The sequence below is a fragment of the Lethenteron reissneri genome, unplaced genomic scaffold, assembly GCF_015708825.2.
Source record: "Lethenteron reissneri isolate LAM-NWPU_2019-01 unplaced genomic scaffold, ASM1570882v1 scaffold_1430, whole genome shotgun sequence".
Taxonomy (NCBI): Eukaryota; Metazoa; Chordata; class Hyperoartia; order Petromyzontiformes; family Petromyzontidae; genus Lethenteron; species Lethenteron reissneri.
The window spans coordinates 11,707-32,850 of NW_026891147.1; the positions used below are offsets into that span (position 1 = coordinate 11,707).

The 21,144-nt window shown below is 57.6% G+C and overlaps 1 non-coding gene across 1 annotated transcript; it reads left to right on the forward strand.

Moving 5' to 3' along the window:
* Window positions 1-452: 452 nt before the first annotated feature.
* Window positions 453-557, forward strand: LOC133362304 (U6 spliceosomal RNA). Its single transcript, XR_009757484.1, has one exon. It is a non-coding gene; the product is annotated as a U6 spliceosomal RNA (small nuclear RNA).
* The last annotated feature ends 20,587 nt before the right edge of the window (window positions 558-21,144 follow it).

Consider the following 21,144-nt stretch of genomic DNA (forward strand, 5'->3'; position numbering starts at 1 on the left):
GGCACGGGAACAAATGGCACACGTGGACACCGGGACACAAACATTTCACGATGAAACAGGACTCTACTAACAGTTAAAAGTGGTGTGCTAACAGTTATAAGTACTGTACTGACGGTTGTATACAGATATGAATGAAAGAGATGATTCATCCCAAAACCCCGAACCTGTTTCATTGTGCCTTCTTTCTCTCCAGAATTGATCACTCGTGCCATTTTTACTTCCTTTACCAGTTTTACCTGTGACATTTTTATCTGTTTTACTTGTGCCGAGGTGCCTTCTTCCAATAAATGTTTTTGGAAAAAAACCGTGAAATTCAATCAATGGCTGTCTATCTCTCACTCTTCGTGTATCTCTCTCCGTGTCTCTCTCTCCGTGTCTCAGTGTCTCTCTCTCCGTGTCTCTCTCTCTCCGTGTCTCTCTCTCTCTCCGTGTCTCTCTCTCCTTGTCTCTCTCTCTGCTCCGGCAGTACATATACTAAAATTGGAACGATACAGAGAAGATTAGCATGGCCCCTGCGCAAGGATGACACCCAAATTCGTGAAGCGTTCTCTCCGTGTCTCTCTCTCTCCACCTGTTTGGGTGCGGCCGCACGAACCTGTTGCTCCCGCTCCAACGTTGGTGTGGATGGAGGCCTGGGCTCACGTGATAGCCTGAGCCTAGGCTGAGAGAGCGCCCACGCGTTTATAGACGCTTTACCCCGCTTTTTTTTTCGTTTATTGAGTCGTCGTGTTCAACATCCTTCTCTTCCTTCACTGTGAGTTCTCCGTTTCTTTCACGTGGTGCTGGTTTTATTTGTTTTGTATGTTTTTCTTCCATCCCTACGGCACCCTCTCCGTGTCTCTATCTGTGTGTCCCTCCCCCGTGTCCATCTCTCTGTGTCTCTCTCCCCCCTCCGTGTCTCTCTCTCTGCGCCCCCCCCCCCGTGTCTCTCTGTGTGCTCTCTCTCTGTGTCTCTCTCCCTGGTCTCACTCACTCACTCGCAGCACTCTCTCTTTCTCTCGTGTGGGTTTCCTTTGTTCTTTTTTCTCTCTCTTTCTTTCTAGTGAGTTCCTCCTTGGTTTCATGGGTCTTGTGGGTTTAGGTGGGTCTTTATTATTTTTGTGAGCATTTATTTATTTATTTTCCCCTCCAATTTATTTGGGGTAGTGCAGCCGCGTTTTGCACGCTAGGGTGCTGTCGCCAAGCATCATGGCACAGTACCCCAAGCTTGAAACCCTCTCGCGAAGGAACGGCGTGATGGTGTTCCCCCCGCCCGAGATCACCGTTGAGGCCGTCGTCGCGGCGGCGGCTGAGGTCATCGGCATGGCGGGCATCCTCGTTAGCGAACGGGAAAATCACGGGGTCGTCCTTTATACGGCGGGGGAGGCCATGGTGGCGCGCCTTGCAGAGACGGGGCTGGACGTGGGGGGGGAGCTGTTTTTACAGTGCACCCCCCTCTCCTCGCCTGCCGTGAAGGTGCTCCTCTCCGGCGCGCCGCCATTCCTGAAATGTGCGGACCTGCAGCGGGACCTCCTCCGCTTCGGCACCGTAGTGTCCCGCGTCATCATGTTGCCATTGCGGACGAGGGACACGAGGATGGCACATATAATGTCGCTGCGGCCACAGACATTAATGATATTGAAGGACGGCAATACAGAACTCAACGTGACCCTGAAGTATACCATCGAGGGACACGTTTACACCGTATACGCCTCCACGGCTGTACAGCGTTGCTTCGGCTGCGGCGGCGTCGGCCACACCCGGAGGAGCTGCCCGACTAAGGGCAAGGAGAACGTTGCTCCACCCGTGCCGGCGCATGCTGAGCAGCGGCAGCAGCAGCAGCAACAACAGCAGCAGCAGCAACAACCACAACAACGGCAGCAGCAACAACAACAGCAGCAGCAACAGCAGCAGCAGCAACAACCACAACCACAGCAGCAACAGCAGCAGGAACGCGCTGACCCTGCGCCTGGCCGCGCAGAGCCGGCGCCTGAAGGCGACAAAGATGGCTTCGTGCTAGTTAGGTCACGAAAGCGAAAAGCCAAAGCCAGCCGAGCAGAGGGGGGGTGCGACGGCACCTTTCCAAAGCGGGCGGGCACCGCTGGCGGCACCACCGAGCCGGACGGCTGCCCAGAAGGGGCGGCAGGGAGCGGCAGTGAGGGCACGGCGGAGAACACGGTGAGCACAGCCGCCGCCGCCGCCGGCGGCCAAAACCACCCGCCGGATGCGACCGAGGCAGAGGGACGACCACCGGACCCAGCCGCGGCCACACCGGCACGAGCAGAGGAGCGACTGCGGGCCACCGTCGCGCCTGAGGGCGCAGCGCCACCTGAGGGGACCGCCCCATCGCTCGGCGGGGCGACGACCACGGATCCCGCGGATGAGGCACGCCCCGAGCAGGGTGAGACCCCGGCTCCTTGCAGCGCAATGGAAGAGATGGCGGTCACGCCCGAGGGGGACGACGACGTTCTACCCGCCTCGACGTGCGACGGGGAGGGGGCCGCGGAGGCCACAGAAGGAGAGCACCCCGAGCCTGGCGAGACCCCGGTTCCGCCCGGGTCATCGGAGGAAGTGACGGCCGGAGTACGCGCCGACACACACGGGGACTCTGACGACGAAGAGCAGTCGGGGTCCGACGTCGAAGGAGCCAGTGAAATGGTTTTTTCGGGAGTAGGAGGGGAGCAGGAGTACGCACCCGAAACCGTCCAAAGCTTCCTCCAATCGTCCTTCAGGAGCTTCCCCGATGTGATGGGCTTCCTGAACACCGCACAAAATATACAACGGGACCCCAATAAATGCGGCTTCAGCCAGCAGGAATGCTACCGGTTGCAGAAGTTTGTACAAAAACTGAGGAAGGGGTGCACCCCCCTTCCGCAGTGACCACCGGTGGCACCCACCCCCCCCCCCCTATTGCAATGGCGTCAGGCGTCCGCGTGGCGAGTCTGAATTGCAATAGTGCTCGAAGCGATGAGAGATGGAGACGCATGTGTCGTTTTCGTGTCGACCAAAACGTCGAAGTGGCGCTCCTACAGGAGACACACCTCGACGCCACGCTGCAGGCTCAACGACAACACCTCATGGGCGGCCGGTTCTTCTTTAGCCACGGGGAGGCCAACCGGGGGGGGTCGCGATTGTGTGCGGCAAAAAATTCACTCCTGACCATGTGATCTTTAGGGAGATCGTGAAGGGACACCTGATTACGGCCGAGTTTGTGCTCGGCGACGTCAGGCTGCGGGTAGTCAACGTGTACGCACCGAGCGCGACCCGCGAGAGGGGGCTCTTCTTCTCGGGCGCACTGAGGGACACCCTGGAGGAAGCCGACTCGGACGAGGTGCTCACGATCGTCGGGGGTGATTTTAATTGCACCCTCGACCCGACTCTCGACCGTAATGGCGCCGAGCCTCACCCGGAGACTGCGCAGGCGTTGGCTGACATAGTACGGAGGCTAAACCTACTCGACACGTGGCGCCTGCAACATCCGGCCCAGCGGCAATATACGTGGTGCCGGTGTGGTGCACAAGGGCGGATCAGCCTCGTACGGCTGGACCGACTCTACGTGAATGCCGACAGTGCTAACCTGCTCGGCGAAAGCAGGGTGGTCCCGTCCGGTTTTTCCGACCACCACCTGGTGTCGGTGCGCTTGCGTCTCCCCCTTCTTGGGCACCGCAGACCCTACTGGCGTTTTAACCTGCAACTCTTAGACAATGCGGACTTCCAGAGAGCTTTCAGGGCCTTCTGGAAGGGGTGGCTAACACAAAAGGGCAACTTTGACACGCTCCAGCAATGGTGGGATAATGGGAAGGTACAGATAGGGTCACTATGCCAGCGGTTTATGAGCCAGCACGCAGCAGCTAGGCGGGAATGGGAAGAGCGGTTACGGGATGAGCTGCTGGCGCTGGAAGCAGAGCTGGGCTCACCCCAAACTAATGCGGATTACCGCACGCTCTTGGAGCAGCAACGGCTGGTGAGGTCTGTGTCAGACCGGGAAGCCTATAAGGCCTTTGCGAATCAGAGAATGCAACATCTGCTAAAGATGGATGCGCCTACCAAATTATTTTTCACGCAACAGAGGCAGCCAGTCACCAAAAACCTATTTCCAGCCTGCAGGCACCGAGTGGTGAAGTCCACATGAGCGACGAGGGCATCGCTAGGGTCGTTAGGGCTTTTTACCAGGATCTGTTTACTGCAGAAAGCATCCAGGGGGATGCTCTTGGGGAATTGTTAGAGGGTGTGCCTAGACTGACCCCTCCCGAGATGGAACAGCTGGAAGGGCTGATCACCCTCCAGGAACTGGAGGCTGCGGTGAGTGGCCTAGCTACTGGGAAGGCGCCTGGGATCGATGGCCTCCCAGCCGAGTTCTTCAAAGCTTTTTGGGGTGAGCTCGGCCCTTCCCTGGTCGAGGTGCTGAATGCGAGTCTAGCAAAAGGGGAGTTGCCGCAGAGTTGCAGGAGAGCAGTGGTTACCCTGTTGCCCAAGAAGGGGGACTTGCGCCTCGTAGCGAACTGGCGGCCGGTGTCCGTGTTATGCACGGACTATAAGATCGTCGCAAAGGCGTTGGTTAACCGGTTGAAGGGCGCGGCGGGGAGGATCATCCAGCCGGAACAGACATGCTGTATCCCGGGGCGGTCTATCCATGATAACATCGGGGTGGTCAGAGACGTGATCGACCTGGCAGACACCCATGGACTGGACACCGGCCTCCTTTTTCTCGATCAAGAGAAGGCTTTTGACCGAGTCAGCCACGACTACATGTATGCGGTGCTAAGGTCTTTTGGGTTTGGCCAGGGATTTATTGCGTACGTGAGGCTCCTCTACACGAATGTGTCCAGCCTCCTCAAGCTGAATAATCGGCTCCGTGCCCCCCTGGTCGTTACGAGGGGTGTTAGGCAGGGATGCCCACTCTCGGGGCTGCTCTATGCGCTCTGCATCGAGCCGCTATTATTAACGCTGAACCGGACCCTGTCGGGCTTCCGAATCCCTGGGACGGAAAATGCTGCGGTAAAGGTCTCGGCGTACGCGGACGACGTGTGCGCGGTGGTCAACGACGCGAGAGACGTGGCGGCGGTGCACAGGGCGGTCGTCCTCTACGAGAGCGCCTCCTCCGCAAAGGTGAACTGGCCAAAGTGCGAGGCGCTGTGTCTGGGGCCGCGGGGGACGATGCGCGCCGTGACGCTCCCAGGGGGGGTGGAGTGGGGCACGGAGGGCACCAATTACCTGGGGGTGTACCTGGGTAACCCGGCCACTGTGGCCAGGAATTGGATGTGGCGGAGAAGATTGGAGGGAGGTTGCAGGCGTGGACCCGTTTCGCTCCGCAAATGTCGTACAGGGGACGGGTCCTCGTCGTTAATAACCTGGCGGCGGCCATGCTGTGGCATAAGGCCAGAGTCCTCCACCCCCCAGACTGGCTGTTGACGAAAGTACAGAGGGCTTTCACCGCCTTCGTCTGGCACGGAAGGCACTGGCAGAGGCCGGGGGTCCTCTGTTTGCCAGTGGAGGAGGGAGGCCAGGGCCTAGTGAGCGTCGCCAGCAGGGTGATGGCGTTCAGGGTCCTGGACATAAGGCGCCTGCTGTACGAGCCAGAGGAGCAGCCCTGGAAGGCCCTGGCCCTCGGCTTGCTGAGACAGGCCGGAAGGCTTGGGTACGGCCGCGAGCTCTTCCTGACGGACCTGGGGCTGGTAGACCAGTCGCCGCTGCCGAGGTATTATCGCAGCCTGCTAGATGCTTGGCGTAGTCTTGAATGGGAGAGGGCGCCCGCGGACTATGATGCAAAACTTTTTCTGCGGGAGCCGCTACTCGCTAACGACCTCTTCCAGGGCCTGAAGGGGGAACGCACCCTGGCCGCGCGGTTTGTTGCCGGAGGGGTGAGCAGGGTCAGCGACCTGGTGGACCCTAGCCGGCGAAGGTTGGAGAACGGCTCCGGAACTCTCAGAAGCGGCCGGGCTGCGCTCCATGCTCGCCGGGACCAAACTGTTGCGGGAAGTCCTGCGGGCGACGAAGAGACTCGGAGTGGGGCTGGGAGAGTCGGGCGACAGGGAGGGACCCTCCTTCCCCCAGCTGACCTTCTCCTGTGCCGTCCCCTCTGATCGCGAGGACGGGGGAAAATTATTAAAGATGGAGAACAGCAGGAGTGTCTCGCTGGCGGAAGTCCACAAGAAAAAGCTCTACACCGCCTGCGTAAATGCGCTGCACTTCCAGGACTTGGAGGAGCTGCCAGACATGAAGTGGAGGGGATATTTCTCTGCGCTGACGGACGCTGGCCCCCAGTGGCGTGATATGTACCGGCCCCCCACTGCCAAAAGATGTGGCGACCTCCAATGGAGAGTAGCGCACTGGACTGTGCCGTCGGCGGTGTGGGTCAGCCGGGCCGTGCCGGGAGCTCCGGACACGTGCGCATTGAGTGAGTGAGTCTATGTGTGAGTGAGTTTATGGGTCTCTGTGTGATGAGTCTGTGGGTCTCTGTGTGGTGGGTCTATGGGTCTCTGTGTGGTGAGTCTATGGGTCTCTGTGTGTGAGTCTAAGGGTCTCTGTGTGGTGAGTCTACGGGTCTCTGTGTGTGAGTCTAAGGGTCTCTGTGTGGTGAGTCTACGGGTCTCTGAGTGGTGAGTCTGTGGGTCTCTGTGTGGTGAGTCTGTGGGTCTCTGTGTGGTGAGTCTGTGGATCTCTGTGTGGGTCTCTGTGTGATAAGTCTGTGGTTCTCTGTGTGGTGAGTCTGTGGGTCTCTGTGTGGTGAGTCTATGGGTGTCTGTGTGGTGAGTCTGTGGGTCCTCTGTGTGGCTCTCTGTGTGATGAGTCTGTGGGTCTATTTGTGGTGAGTCTATGGGTGTCTGTGTGGTGAGTCTGTGGGTCTCTGTGCGAGTCTTTGGGTCTCTGTGTGGTGAGTCTGTGGGTATCTTTGTGGCGAGTCTTTGGGTCTCTGTGTGAGTACCGGACATCACACAACTAAAAGCTTGAATAAAAAGTCGGGGTGAGGGGGGTGGGTGAGAAATAACTTTTCACCATCAATATAACAACAGCAATAAGGACGGTACTACTACAGTGGCCGCCTTGCCCACAAACACACAAACTTCCGACTCCGACTCTTGACACCTCATCCTCCACCTCTTCTCCTCTTACACCTCCGTCTCCGCGTGCCGCTCCGTCATCCGCGCCGTGACGGCCTCCTCGTCGCTGGAGGGAGCGGAGAAAGTAGGCGAGGGTGATGCGCACGTACAGGGCAGCGCGTGAGCGTGCACGGACAGTGGAACTTATTCGCGCCCGTTTCGTAGACTAAACATTTCTAATTCGGAAGACGTCACGCGACCACCGAATAAACATCGGCGGGCGTCGTCAAGGGTGGGGATCGAACCCACGACCTCCTGCGTGCCAGGCGAGGTGGTCAACATCTCTCAGTGTCTGGGATTGAACCCACGACCTCCTGCGTGCCAGGCGAGGTGGTCAACATCTCTCAGTGTCTGGCATTGAACCCACGACCTCCTGCGTGCCAGGCGAGGTGGTCAACATCTCTCAGTGTCTGGGATTGAACCCACGACCTCCTGCGTGCCAGGCGAGGTGGTCAACATCTCTCAGTGTCTGGCATTGAACCCACGACCTCCTGCGTGCCAGGCGAGGTGGTCAACATCTCTCAGTGTCTGGCATTGAACCCACGACCTCCTGCGTGCCAGGTGAGGTGGTCAACATCTCTCAGTGTCTGGCATTGAACCCACGACCTCCTGCGTGCCAGGTGAGGTGGTCAACATCTCTCAGTGTCTGGGATTGAACCCACGACCTCCTGCGTGCCAGGTGAGGTGGTCAACATCTCTCAGTGTCTGGCATTGAACCCACGACCTCCTGCGTGCCAGGCGAGGTGGTCAACATCTCTCAGTGTCTGGGATTGAACCCACGACCTCCTGCGTGCCAGGCGAGGTGGTCAACATCTCTCAGTGTCTGGGATTGAACTCACGACCTTCTGCGTGCCAAAAGAGGTAGTCAACATCTCTCAGTGTCTAGGATTGAACCCACGACCTCCTGCGTGCCAGGCGAGGTGGTCAACATCTCTCAGTGTCTGGGATTGAACCCACGACCTCCTGCGTGCCAGGCGAGGTAGTCAACATCTCTCAGTGTCTGGGATTGAACCCACGACCTCCTGCGTGCCAGGCGAGGTGGTCAACATCTCTCAGTGTCTGGGATTGAACCCACGACCTCCTGCGTGCCAGGCGAGGTAGTCAACATCTCTCAGTGTCTGGGATTGAACCCACGACCTCCTGCGTGCCAGGCGAGGAGGTCAACATCTCTCAGTGTCTGGCATTAAACCCACGACCTCCTGCGTGCCAGGCGAGGTAGTCAACATCTCTCAGTGTCTGGCATTGAACCCACGACCTCCTGCGTGCCAGGCGAGGTGGTCAACATCTCTCAGTGTCTGGGATTGAACCCACGACCTCCTGCATGCCAGGCGAAGTGGTCAACATCTCTCAGTGTCTGGGATTGAACCCACGACCTCCTGCGTGCCAGGCGAGGTGGTCAACATCTCTCAGTGTCTGGGATTGAACCCACGACCTCCTGCGTGCCAGGCGAAGTGGTCAACATCTCCCAGTGTCTGGGATTGAACCCACGACCTCCTGCGTACCAGGCGAGGTAGTCAACATCTCTCAGTGTCTGGGATTGAACCCACGACCTCCTGCGTACCAGGCGAGCTGGTCAACATCTCTCAGTGTCTGGGATTGAACCCACGACCTCCTGCGTGCCAGGCGAGGTGGTCAACATCTCTCAGTGTCTGGGATTGAACCCACGACCTCCTGCGTGCCAGGCGAGGTGGTCAACATCTCTCAGTGTCTGGGATTGAACCCACGACCTCCTGCGTGCCAGGCGAGGTGGTCAACATCTCCCAGTGTCTGGGATTGAACCCACGACCTCCTGCGTACCAGGCGAGGTAGTCAACATCTCTCAGTGTCTGGGATTGAACCCACGACCTCCTGCGTACCAGGCGAGCTGGTCAACATCTCTCAGTGTCTGGGATTGAACCCATGACCTCCTGCGTGCCAGGCAAGGTGGTCAACATCTCTCAGTGTCTGGGATTGAACCCACGACCTCCTGCGTGCCAGGCGAGGTGGTCAACATCTCTCAGTGTCTGGGATTGAACCCACGACCTCCTGCGTGCCAGGCGAGGTGGTCAACATCTCCCAGTGTCTGGGATGGTGGTGGTGGTGGTGATGATGGTGGTGGCGGTGGTGGCGGTGGTGGCGGCGGTGGTGGCGGTGGTGGCGGTGATGGTGGCGGTGATGGTGGTGACGGTGGTGGTGATGATGATGGTGGTGGCGGTGGTGATGGTGGTGATGATGATGATGGTGGTGGTGGCGGTGACGGTGGTGACGGTGGTGGTGGTGGTGGTGTTAGTGTTGGTGGTGGTGTTGGTGATGGTGTTAGTGTTGGTGGTGGTGTTGGTGATGGTGTTAGTGTTGGTGGTGTTGGTGGTGGTGGTGTTAGTGTTGGTGGTGGTGGTGTTGGTGGTGGTGGGGGGGGGTGACGGCAGTGGTGGTGTTGGTGGTGGTGGTGGTGGTGTTAGTGTTGGTGATGGTGTTAGTGTTGGTGGTGGTGGTGTTAGTGTTGGTGGTGGTGGTGTTAGTGTTGGTGGTGGTGGTGTTAGTGTTGGTGGTGGTGGTGTTAGTGTTGGTGGTGGTGGTGTTAGTGTTGGTGGTGGTGGTGTTAGTGTTGGCGGTGGTGGTGTTAGTGTTGGTGGTGGTGGTGTTAGTGTTGGTGGTGGTGGTGTTAGTGTTGGTGGTGGTGGTGTTAGTGTTGGTGGTGGTGGTGTTAGTGTTGGTGGTGGTGGTGTTAGTGTTGGTGGTGGTGGTGTTAGTGTTGGTGGTGGTGGTGTTAGTGTTGGTGATGGTGGTGGTGGTGACGGTGGTGGTGATGATGATGGTGGTGGTGGTGGCGGTGGTGATGATGATGGTGGTGGTGGTGGCGGTGGTGATGATGATGGTGGTGGTGGCGGTGGCGGTGACGGTGGTGGCGGTGGTGGTGGCGGTGGTGGTGACGGTGGTGACGGTGGTGGTGTTAGTGGTGGTGTTGGTGGTGTTAGTGTTGGTGGCTACCTGCACTCGGCAGAGACGGCATCTCTCTCAGGCACCAGGCTCGGGGAGCTCCCTCCTTGCTCGTCCGCTGGGGAACGAGAACATCGCGCAGATTGCGGAGAGCAAACTCCAAATACACAGCAGCAGCAGCAGGCGTCGTCAGGGTCGTGATCGAACCCACGACCTCCCGTGTACCAGGCGAGGCAGTCAACATCTCATAGCCACCACAACGCCACCACAACGCTCACCGGCATCATCTCCGTAGCCACCACAACGCCACCACAACGCTCACCGTCAACATCTCATAGCCACCACAACGCTGACCGGCAACATCTCATAGCCACCACAATGCCACCACAACGCTCACCGTCAACATCTCATAGCCACCACAACGTCACCACAACGTCACCACAACGCCACCACAACGCTCACCGTCAACATCTCATAGCCACCACAACGCCACCAGAACGCTCACCGTCAACATCTCATAGCCACCACAACGTCACCACAACGCCACCACAACGCTCACCGTCAACATCTCATAGCCACCACAACACTCACCGCCACGTTTGCCGGCACTCCGTGTGCCCCACGCGGTGCACACCACGAAGGGGAGGATCGCCAGCACCGCTATGGCCGCCATGAAGCTGATGGGGGCGCTACCGCCACCGGCGGGGAGCGTCGCCTCGTCTCCCGTAGACACCGCGGACGAGGGTCGGGAGGAGCGGGAGGTGGTGGTGGCGGTGGTGGCGGTGGTGGTGGTGGTGGCTACGGGATTGGGGACACACGCGGGGAGATACGGTGAGACGCGGGGAAACAGAGAGACACAGTGAGACAGATACAAACAGAGAGACAGAGAGAGACAGGGAGACACAGACAGAGAGACAGAGAGAGACAGACACAGACAGAGAAACAGAGAGAGAAACAGAGAGACACAGACAGAGAGACACAGTGAGACAGATACAGACAGAGAGACAGGGAGACACAGACAGAGAGACACAGTGAGACAGATACAGACAGAGAGACAGAGAGAGACAGGGAGACACAGACAGAGAGAAACAGAGAGACACAGACAGAGAGACACAGTGAGACAGATACAGACAGAGAGACAGGGAGACACAGACAGAGAGACACAGTGAGACAGATACAGACAGAGAGACAGAGAGAGAGACAGGGAGACACAGACAGAGAGACACAGTGAGACAGATACAGAGAGACAGGGAGACACAGACAGAGAGACACAGTGAGACAGATACAGACAGAGAGAGAAACAGAGAGACACAGACAGAGTGGGATGCTGAGCAGTGTTGTTGTATGAGGTTAGTGATGAGGTTTTGGTCTTCATCACTTTTCTGTCTGTCTTGTGTGCGTCTCTGTGTGTCTGTGTTTGTCTGTGTGTGGCAGTGTCTGTCCGTGTGTGTCTGTGTGTGTCTGTGGCTGTCTGTTTGTCTGTGTGTGTGGCCTGGCACAAGCGTCGTGGTGATGTCACCACCACTTAGTGGCAAATGGCGGTTGTTGTTGTCTGTGTGTGGCTGTGTGTGTCTGTCTGTGTCTGTGTGTCTGTATGTGTGTGTCTGTCTGTGTCTGTGTGTCTGTCTGTGTGTACCGTTCCGGCCTTCATAGGTGCTCGCTAACAGCACTTGCCCCTACAGTCTGTTAAGGCTATACGGGGGATCTTTATCTGCCTGTGTCTGTCTGTGTGTGTCTGTCTATGTGTGTCTGTGTGTCTATTCAACATCGCCTTGCCAGGCACACTGAGGAGAGGCTTGCGTAGCCCAAATGTGGTTTCAGGAAAGGGCGGTCCTGCACAGATGCCATATTTTCTGTCCGTCTGCTACAGCAGAGGTGGAGGGAATTCCAACAAGACCTACATCTCTGCTTTATTGACCTGGTCAAGGCCTATGATACCATCAGTAGGCCTGGGCTCTGGGTCATTGTTCGTGCTTTTGCAGTCCCTGACCCTCTGCTCACGATTATTAAGGACCTTCGTGATGGTGAGCGGGCCCGGGTAAAACTACGTGGCTGGGAGTCAGAGCCATTCCCTTTTTACCTTGGGGTGCAACAGGGATGTCCTCTAGCTCCCACATTATTGAACATCTATTTTGACCACGTAGTTCGTGAAGCCTTCGATGGCTGTACCAGAGGAATTTCCATCTGGTACAGATACAATGGGAGGCTGATTGATGCCCAGGTGCGGTCAAGGGATGGCTCCCTATTGCTCAACCATGTTATGTATGCCGATGATCTAGTAATTGCTGCTCACTCAGAGGAGGATTTGGAGGCGCTGCTGATGAACCTGGAGCGTGCCACTAAGAGGTGGGGCCTTACCATCAGACCCACCAAAACTAAGCACCTGCCTTGGTATTTTGTACCATTGGACACTCCACCCCCACATCACCATTTGGTGATAGGGCAGTTGTGGAGAGAGTGGAGAGTTTCCCATACCTGGACAGTGTGATCATGGCCGGCTCCGGTTTAACAGCAGAGATCTCACTCCGAATCAGTCGAGCGGCAATATCTTTTCATTGGTTGTGTAACGGTGTGTGGAAGCTACCTGGTCTGTCGCTCTGCACGAAGCTTCAGATCTTCTCGGCCAAAATCATTCCCTCCCTTCTCTACGCATACGAAAAGTGGACCCCCCTAATGGAACATATTCGCCGCTTAAAAACATTAAGGCTGGCCTGCCTACGATCCATCCTGGGTTTAACCAGGCTGGATTGTGTGAGGAGCTCATAAATCCTTGAAAGATCTGGACAAAGTCCCATCGGTGAGCTCCTCCGGCAGGCAAGGCTGCGTTGGCTGGGTCATGTAGACCGTATGCCCAGCCACCGCGTGCCTAAACAGCTTTTGTTCGGCCGGATAGAGGGGGCTAAATGGGTGCGGTACTCATCCACCCACTCACTCACCCACCTACCCACTCACTCACTCACTCACCCACCCACCCACTCACTAACTCACTCACCCACCCACCCACTCACTCACTCACTCATCCACCCACTCACTCACCCACTCACTCACTCACCCACTCACCCACCCACTCACACACTCACCCACTCACCCACTCACTCACCCACCCACTCACCCACTCACCAACCCACTTACACACTCACCAGCTCACCCACTCACCCACCCACTCACCCACCCACTCACCCACTCACTCACCCACCCACTCACCCACTCACACACTCACCCACTCACTCACCCACCCACTCACCCACTCACTCACCCACTCACTCACCCACTCACACACTCACCCACTCACTCACACACCCACTCACTCACACACTCACCCACCCACCCACTCACCCACTCACCCACTCATTCACACACCCACTCACTCACACACTCACCCACCCACCCACCCACTCACTGACACACTCACCCACCCACTCACTCACCCACCCACCCACTCACCCACCCACTCACCCACCCACTCACTGACACACTCACCCACCCACCCACTCACCCACCCACCCACTCACCCACCCACCCACCCACTCACCCACGGCGCTGTGTGGTGGAGGGACGGAGACACACGACAGGGGAGACCACTCCCCTGTCTTCCACCGCGGGTAGTTGACTACGACTCTCACGCGGACGCAGTAGTCAGCGGCGCCTGCAGGCTGAGGCAGCGCGTGGCGGTAGCGACATCCCAGAAAGCGCTCCTGGCAGGAGCAAGCAGAGGGTCTCAGTGTGCTGGGTTACGTGGATGACACATCGGTGGTCTGGCCACACGGCAAACATGCACTGAGCGCGTTTCTAAATCATCTCAACTCGCAAAACCCATCCATCCAAACACACACACATGTACATTGGCCACGTTCTGTTTACGTGACAACCCTCACGAGTTGGCTGTGTCGGGTGGTCGCGGGTTTTAACGACACATCATTTATATATTTACGTGATCTAACCCAAAAACCTCTTATGGATGATATTGGTCGCGAAGCCTGCTACGTGTTAACCTGAGTATCATCATCAACAGTAGTAGCAGCAGCAGCAGCAATAGCATCATCAGTAGTAGCAGCAGCAGCAATAGCATCATCATCAGTAGTAGTAGCATCACCACCCACCCACTCAACCACCCACTCAACCACCCACTCAACCGCCCACCCGCCCACCCACTCACTCACCCACCCACTCACTCACTCACCCACCCACCCACCAACTCACCCACCCACCCACTCACTCACCCACCCACCCTCCCACTCACTCACTCACCCACCCACTCACTCACTCACCCACCCACCCACCCACTCACCCACCCACTCACCCACTCACCCACCCACTTACCCACTCACTCACCCACTCACCCACCCACCCACTCACCCACCCACCCACCCACCCACTCACCCACCCACCCACTCACTCACCCACCCACCCTCCCACTCACTCACTCACCCACCCACTCACTCACTCACCCACCCACCCACCCACCCACTCACCCACCCACTCACCCACTCACCCACCCACTTACCCACTCACTCACCCACTCACCCACCCACCCACTCACTCACCCACTCACACACCCACCCACTCACCCACTTACCCACCCACCCACCCACTCACTCACTCACTCACCCACTCACTCACTCACCCACCCACCCACTCACCCACTCACCCACCCACTCACCCACCCACTCACCCACCCACCCACTCACTCACTCACCCACCCACTCACCCACTCACTCACTCACCCACTCACCCATTCACTCACTCACCCACTCTCTCACCCACTCACTCACCCACTCACCCACCCACTCACCCACCCACCCACTCACTCACTCACTCACCCACCCACCCACCCACCTACCCACTCACCCACCCACCTAACCACCACCCACTCACCCACCCAACCACCACTCACCCACTCACCCACCCACCCACTCACCCACCCACTCACTCACTCACTCACCCACTCACCCACCCACCCACCCACTCACCCACCACCCACCCACTCACCCACCCACTCACTCACTCACCCACTCACCCACCCACCCACCCACCCACTCACTCACCCACCCACCCACCCACTCACCCACCCACCCACTCACCCACTCACCCACTCACTCACCCACCCACTCACCCACCCACCCCCCCTCACCGTGCTAGTGACACCCCTCCTTGTGGAGACCTCGGCTTGCAGATGGTAGCGCACGTCACTCTGCGCCATCCTCCTCCTCCACACGCTGCTCATGGAGACCCGCACGGACAGCTCCCACGCCTTCCGCTCTCCCTCGCTGTCGTCGTCATCGTCGTCATAAAACTCATTGTCGTCGTCATCACCGTCACCGCCATCACCGCCATCATCATCATCAGCGTCACCACCATCACCGCCATCATCATCATCACCATCACCATCACCGCCATCACCGTCACTGCCATCACCGCCATCACCGTCACCGCCATCACCGTCGGCCCCATCACCGTCGGCCCCATCACCGCCATCACTGTCACCGCCATCACCATCATCATCGTCATCAGCGTCACCGCCATCACTGTCACCGCCATCACCCTCATCGTCATCATCACCGTCACCGCCATCAGAGTCACCGCTATCACGTTCATCATCATCATCAGCATCGCCACCATCACCGTCACCACCATCACCCTCATCATCATCGTAGTTATCACCGTCACCGCCATCACCGTCGGCCCCATCACCGTCGCCACTATCATCCTCATCATCATCCTCATCATCATCCTCATCATCATCATCACCCTCATCATCATCATCGTAGTCATCATCGTCGTAGCCATCGTCGTCGTCATCTTCGTAGTCCTCACCCTCCTCACCACCACACTCCTCCCCCTCCTCACCACCCTCCTCCTCCTCACCACCCTCCCCCTCACCACCCCCCTCCTCCTCCAGCGTCACGTTCTTGTGCAGCATCAAGGTGACAGTCGGAGCACTCAGCACGGCTGAGACACGGGGGGGGGGGGGGGGGGGAGAGTCACGGGTGGGGAGGGGTGAGGGAGATGACGTCATCTCACTCACCTGGTGAGATGACGTCATCTCACTCACCTGGTGAAGAGATGACGTCATCTCACTCACCTGGTGAAGAGATGACGTCATCTCACTCACCTGGTGAAGAGATGACGTCATCTCACTCACCCCCCTAGCCTGAACAGACTGTTGGTGCCAGAGCAGCACACAGAGACACCCACACACAGACACACTCACACAGACACACACACAGACACACACAGACATACACACAGAGACACACAGACACACACAGACACACATACAGAGACACACACAGACACACACAGACATACACACAGACACACACAGACACACACACAGACACACACACGGAGACACACACACACAGACACACACACACAGACACTCACACAGACACACACACAGACATACACACAGAGACACACAGACACACACACACACAGAGACACACACAGACACACACACGGAGACACACACAGAGACACACAGACACACAGAGACACTCACACACAGAGACAACAACAACAACCGCCATTCGCCACTAAGTGGCGGTGACGTCACCACGACGCTTGTGCCAGGCCAAGTGCACCATGAGGCTGCCACGTGAAGTGTCGAACGCCCGCTGGCAGGAGGTCACGGGGCAGACCCAGCAGGTGCCACGGGTCGACTGACCGAGATGACCGAGATGACTGGCTGATGCACCACCTGTGCCCCCTACTGTACCAACTTGCTGTGCTTTAGCCACCCGGCGCTCCGCTCGTTGTTGTGAGCGTCGCTCCTCCACCCTCCGTTGTTGTTGGAGGGCGACTGCCTCCAACTGCCCAGTAGCGTCCTTCACGAGCCTCCTCCACAGAGGCCGATCTTGACACCGCTGGTACCAGTCATCGGCAAGTCCACTCAGCTCCACGTCCTTTTGTACCACATCACCCCATCTCTTCTCTAGCCCGTGCCGCACCCGTTTAGCCCCCTCGATCCGGCCGAACTAAAGCTGTTTAGGCATGCGGTGGCTGGGCATGCAGGCTACATGACCCAGCCAACGCAGCCTTGCCTGCCGGAGGAGTTTACCAATGGGACTTTGCCCAGATCATTCAAGGATTTGTGAGCTCCTCACACAATCCAGCCTGGTTAAACCCAGGATGGATCGTAAGCAGGCCAGCCTAAATGTTTCCAACCGGCGAAGACACACACAGAGACACACACACACAGACAGACACACACAGAGACACACAGAGACAGAGACACACACAGAGAGAGAAACATAGACAATGCCACTCACTTGTCTTCAAGGGTAACACCTCAACCACGACCCAGGGTGATGATGATGGTAGTGATGGTGGTGGCGATGGTGGTGGTGGTGATGATGATGGTGGTGATGTTGGTGGCGATGAGACGGTGGATCTGACGCGAAGGTGATAGCGGTCGCCAGGATGTCGCAGCGCTGAGGAGACATCGCACCGTGTCTCTGCGGTGGCAGCGCAGACGGTCCGCCAGCGGGCTCGTCCATAGCTGCACAGACAGAGACACGGGGAGGAGGAGGTGGTGAGGAGTGGGTGAGTGAGTGAGTGGGTGAGTGGGTGGGTGAGTGGGTGGGTGGGTGAGTGGGTGGATGAGTCAGTGAGTGAGTGGGTGAGTGAGTGGGTGAGTGAGTGAGTGGGTGGGTGAGTGAGCAAGCGGGTGAGTGGTCGAGTGAGTGGGTAAGTGGGTGAGTGAGTGGGTGAGTCAGTGAGTGAGTGGGTGGGTGAGTGAGTGGGTGAGTCAGTGAGTGAGTGGGTGGGTGGGTGAGTGGGTGAGTGGGTGAGTGACAGAGTGGGTGGGTGAGTAAGTGGGTGGGTAAGTGCAGTAGTCAGTGAGTGAGTGGGTAAGTGAGTGAGTGGGTGAGTGAGTGGGTAGTTGAGTGCGTTAGTCAGTGAGTGAGTAGGTGAGTCAGTGAGTGAGTGGGTGGGTGAGTGAGTTATTCAGTGAGTGAGTGGGTGAGTGGGTGGTTGAGTGTGTTAGTCAGTGAGTGAGTGGGTGAGTAAGTGGGTGGGTGAGGGCATTAGTCAGTGAGTGAGTGGGTGAGTGAGTGAGTGAGTGGGTGAGTGAGTGAGTGGGTAGTTGAGTGCGTTAGTCAGTGAGTGAGTGGGTGAGTCAGTGAGTGAGTGGGTGGGTGAGTGAGTTAGTCAGTGAGTGAGTGGGTGAGTGAGTGGGTGGGTGAGTGCATTAGTCAGTGAGTGAGTGGGTGGGTGAGTGGGTGGTTGAGTGTGTGAGTGGGAGAGTGAGTGGGTGGGTGCATGAGTGGGTGGGTGAGTGAGAAAGTGGGTGGGTGAGTAAGTGGGTGGGTGAGTGGATGGGTGGGTGAGTGGATGGGTGGGTGAGTGAGTGGATGGATGAGTAAGTGGGTGGGTGAGCGAGTGGGTGAGTGGGTGAGTGGATGGATGGATGAGTGAGTGGATGGGTGCGTGAGTGCGTGGGTGAGCGAGTGAGTGGGTGAGCGAGTGAGTGGATGGTTGAGTGAGTGGATGTGTGAGCGAGTGGGTGAGCGAGTGGGTGGGTGAGCGAGTGAGTGGATGGGTGAGTGAGTGGATGGGTGAGTGAGTGGGTGGGTGAGCGAGTGAGTGTGAAGTACCGGTGAGGACGCTTGACACCGAGGTTGAGGCACACGTATATTTATTTCACAATACGACAGTGGGCATATAACACTCGAGAAGGTATCGGCCCCCTCACCCGTATAACTCGGGATACACCCCTTGCTAACTCTGTCCTAGCCCCGAGTCCTCCACTAATGGGCTAGGGGAGGCTATCTGGCCCGACACTGGTAAGTCGGGCCCGGTACCCGGAGTTCCAGACCAGCTCTTACAAGAGCACCGGCTCTGGCTTTCGGGACCACGCCACTGGCTCAGTCCTGTCCGGCCCTGAAAAGGACATCGAACTAGGGGAGTCCAGGGCTCTATCTAAGACGTCTTCAGTCTTCTTCCTTTAGCTTAAAACATAACTCTCGAGCCCTTTGAAACATCCCCTTTTATACCCAACCCCTCCCTGAGGGGTGGGGCCCCGGGGGATCATAACGTTCGAACCAGCCCCCCCCAGGGTGTCTGGCTCGGACGTCGTAGAGGGCACCTCCTCGTGCACTTACGTAGCCCCGCCCACTGTGTTTGTTTTCCATAGGCTGCCATGCATAACGGGCCCTCTCTTTAACACCCCTACAAGTGTATGGTTGAGTGAGTGGGTGGGTGAGCGAGTGAGTGGGTGGGTGAGTGGGTGGGTGAGCGAGTGAGTGGATGGTTGAGTGAGTGGGTGAGTGGGTGAGTGAGTGGATGGTTGAGTGAGTGGGTGAGTGAGTGGGTGAGTGAGTGAGTTGGTGAGCGAATGAGTGAGTGGATGGTTGAGTGAGTGGATTGGTAGGTGAGTGAGCGAGTGAGTGGGTGGGTGAGTGAGTGGGTGGGTGGGTGAGTGAGTGGGTGGGTGGGTGAGCGAGTGAGCGAGCATCTCACAGTTTGCTGTCCACCCTGTAGGCAACGTCCAGGAGCTTTGAGCTGCTGCTGGTGGCGACGTCCACTTGAGCGTCGTGGTCCCAGCGGAGTTGCGTCAGCAGGTCGCGAGACTCCACGCGGACATTCAGAGGGGGAGTCGCAGCTGGGGAGATGGGCAGTGTGCGCTAACCACTGCACCACCACTCCCCACACACACACACAGTGCGCTAACCACTGCACCACCGCTCCCCACACACATACACACAGTGCGCTTACCACTGCACCACCGCTCCCCACAGTGCGCTAACCACTGCACCACCACTCCCCACACACACACAGTGCGCTAACCATTGCACCACCGCTCCCCACACACATACACACAGTGCGCTTACTACTGCACCACCACTCCCCACACACACACACAGTGTGCTAACCACTGCACCACCGCTCCCCACACACACACAGTGCGCTAACCACTGCACCACCGCTCCCCCCCCCACACACACACACAGTGTGCTAACCACTGCACCACCGCTCCCCACACACACACAGTGCGCTAACCACTTCACCACCGCTCCCCACGTCCACCACAACCTGGTACCCGATGTATCAACCACCTCTGGCTGGGCTCACCGTGTGTACACGTGACGAGGACGGAGAGGAAGAGTAGGCCAAGTCTCGAGAAGAGTTCTTGCACCGCCATGACACCCACCTGGGACCCACGTGTTTCAGTTTCTCAAGTCACGTGGTGCAGAGAAATTCGATTCCCGGTTCGATTAACTTTACTTGCGTCGATTCTTAATGGGATAACATTAGGAATCGATTCCTGTAACGTAGTGGATGTATAGAGTCGATTTCTATTGGGATAACATGGGAATCGATTTATAGTTTATTAAGCTAATGGAATCGATTTCCGTTGGGATCACATGGAAATAGACTATCGCGTGTGTGTGTCCATGTGTGTGTGTCACTCCATGTGTGTGTGTGTACTTGTGTGTGTGTGTAAGTCGATGTCTGTGTGTGTGTACTTGTGTGTGTGTGTAAGTCCGTCAAAACAACCTCCTACCTCCTCGCGGTGCCGGACGGGCAACACTGTCGTGGGCAGTGCTGTGGGGGGAGGGCCAATGCCCATTGGCCTCTCCCCTCATGGCGTCTGTGACCACCACAGTGGCTAAACGGGGGCTCTGGACGGGTGTGAGGGGCTGGTAACCCCTCCACCTTCAATTCATTACCACTAAACCACGAATTAAACATAAACCTGTAACAAATAAGCTTGTGCCGGAGGCCCCGGGGGGTCAGGCTTTTATGACGTCTCCTGGCCAAACCCCATTTGGCGGAGCCAGGAGATTGAATTTTCACCCTCGGGGCTCCTCCAGAAACAACAAAAAACCATTGCGGATGGCCACGTAGAATGTTCGAACGCTCACTGCGGAGGAGAGGCTGCCACTCCTCTGTCGGGAGCTGGACCGGTACCGCCTGGATCTCTGTGGCATTCAGGAGGTCCGGTGGACCGGTTCTGGCTCCTGCCACCATGAGGGGTGGACAGTCCTCTACTCGGGGCAGGAGACTGCCAAACAACAGGGTGTGGCTCTTCTTCTGAACAAAAGAATGAAGGGGGCGTGGGAGCGTGGCGGTGAGGTGTGGGAAGCTGTAAGCCCCAGGATACTTTGGGCTCGCCTTCCCATCAACCAGAGGCGAGGAG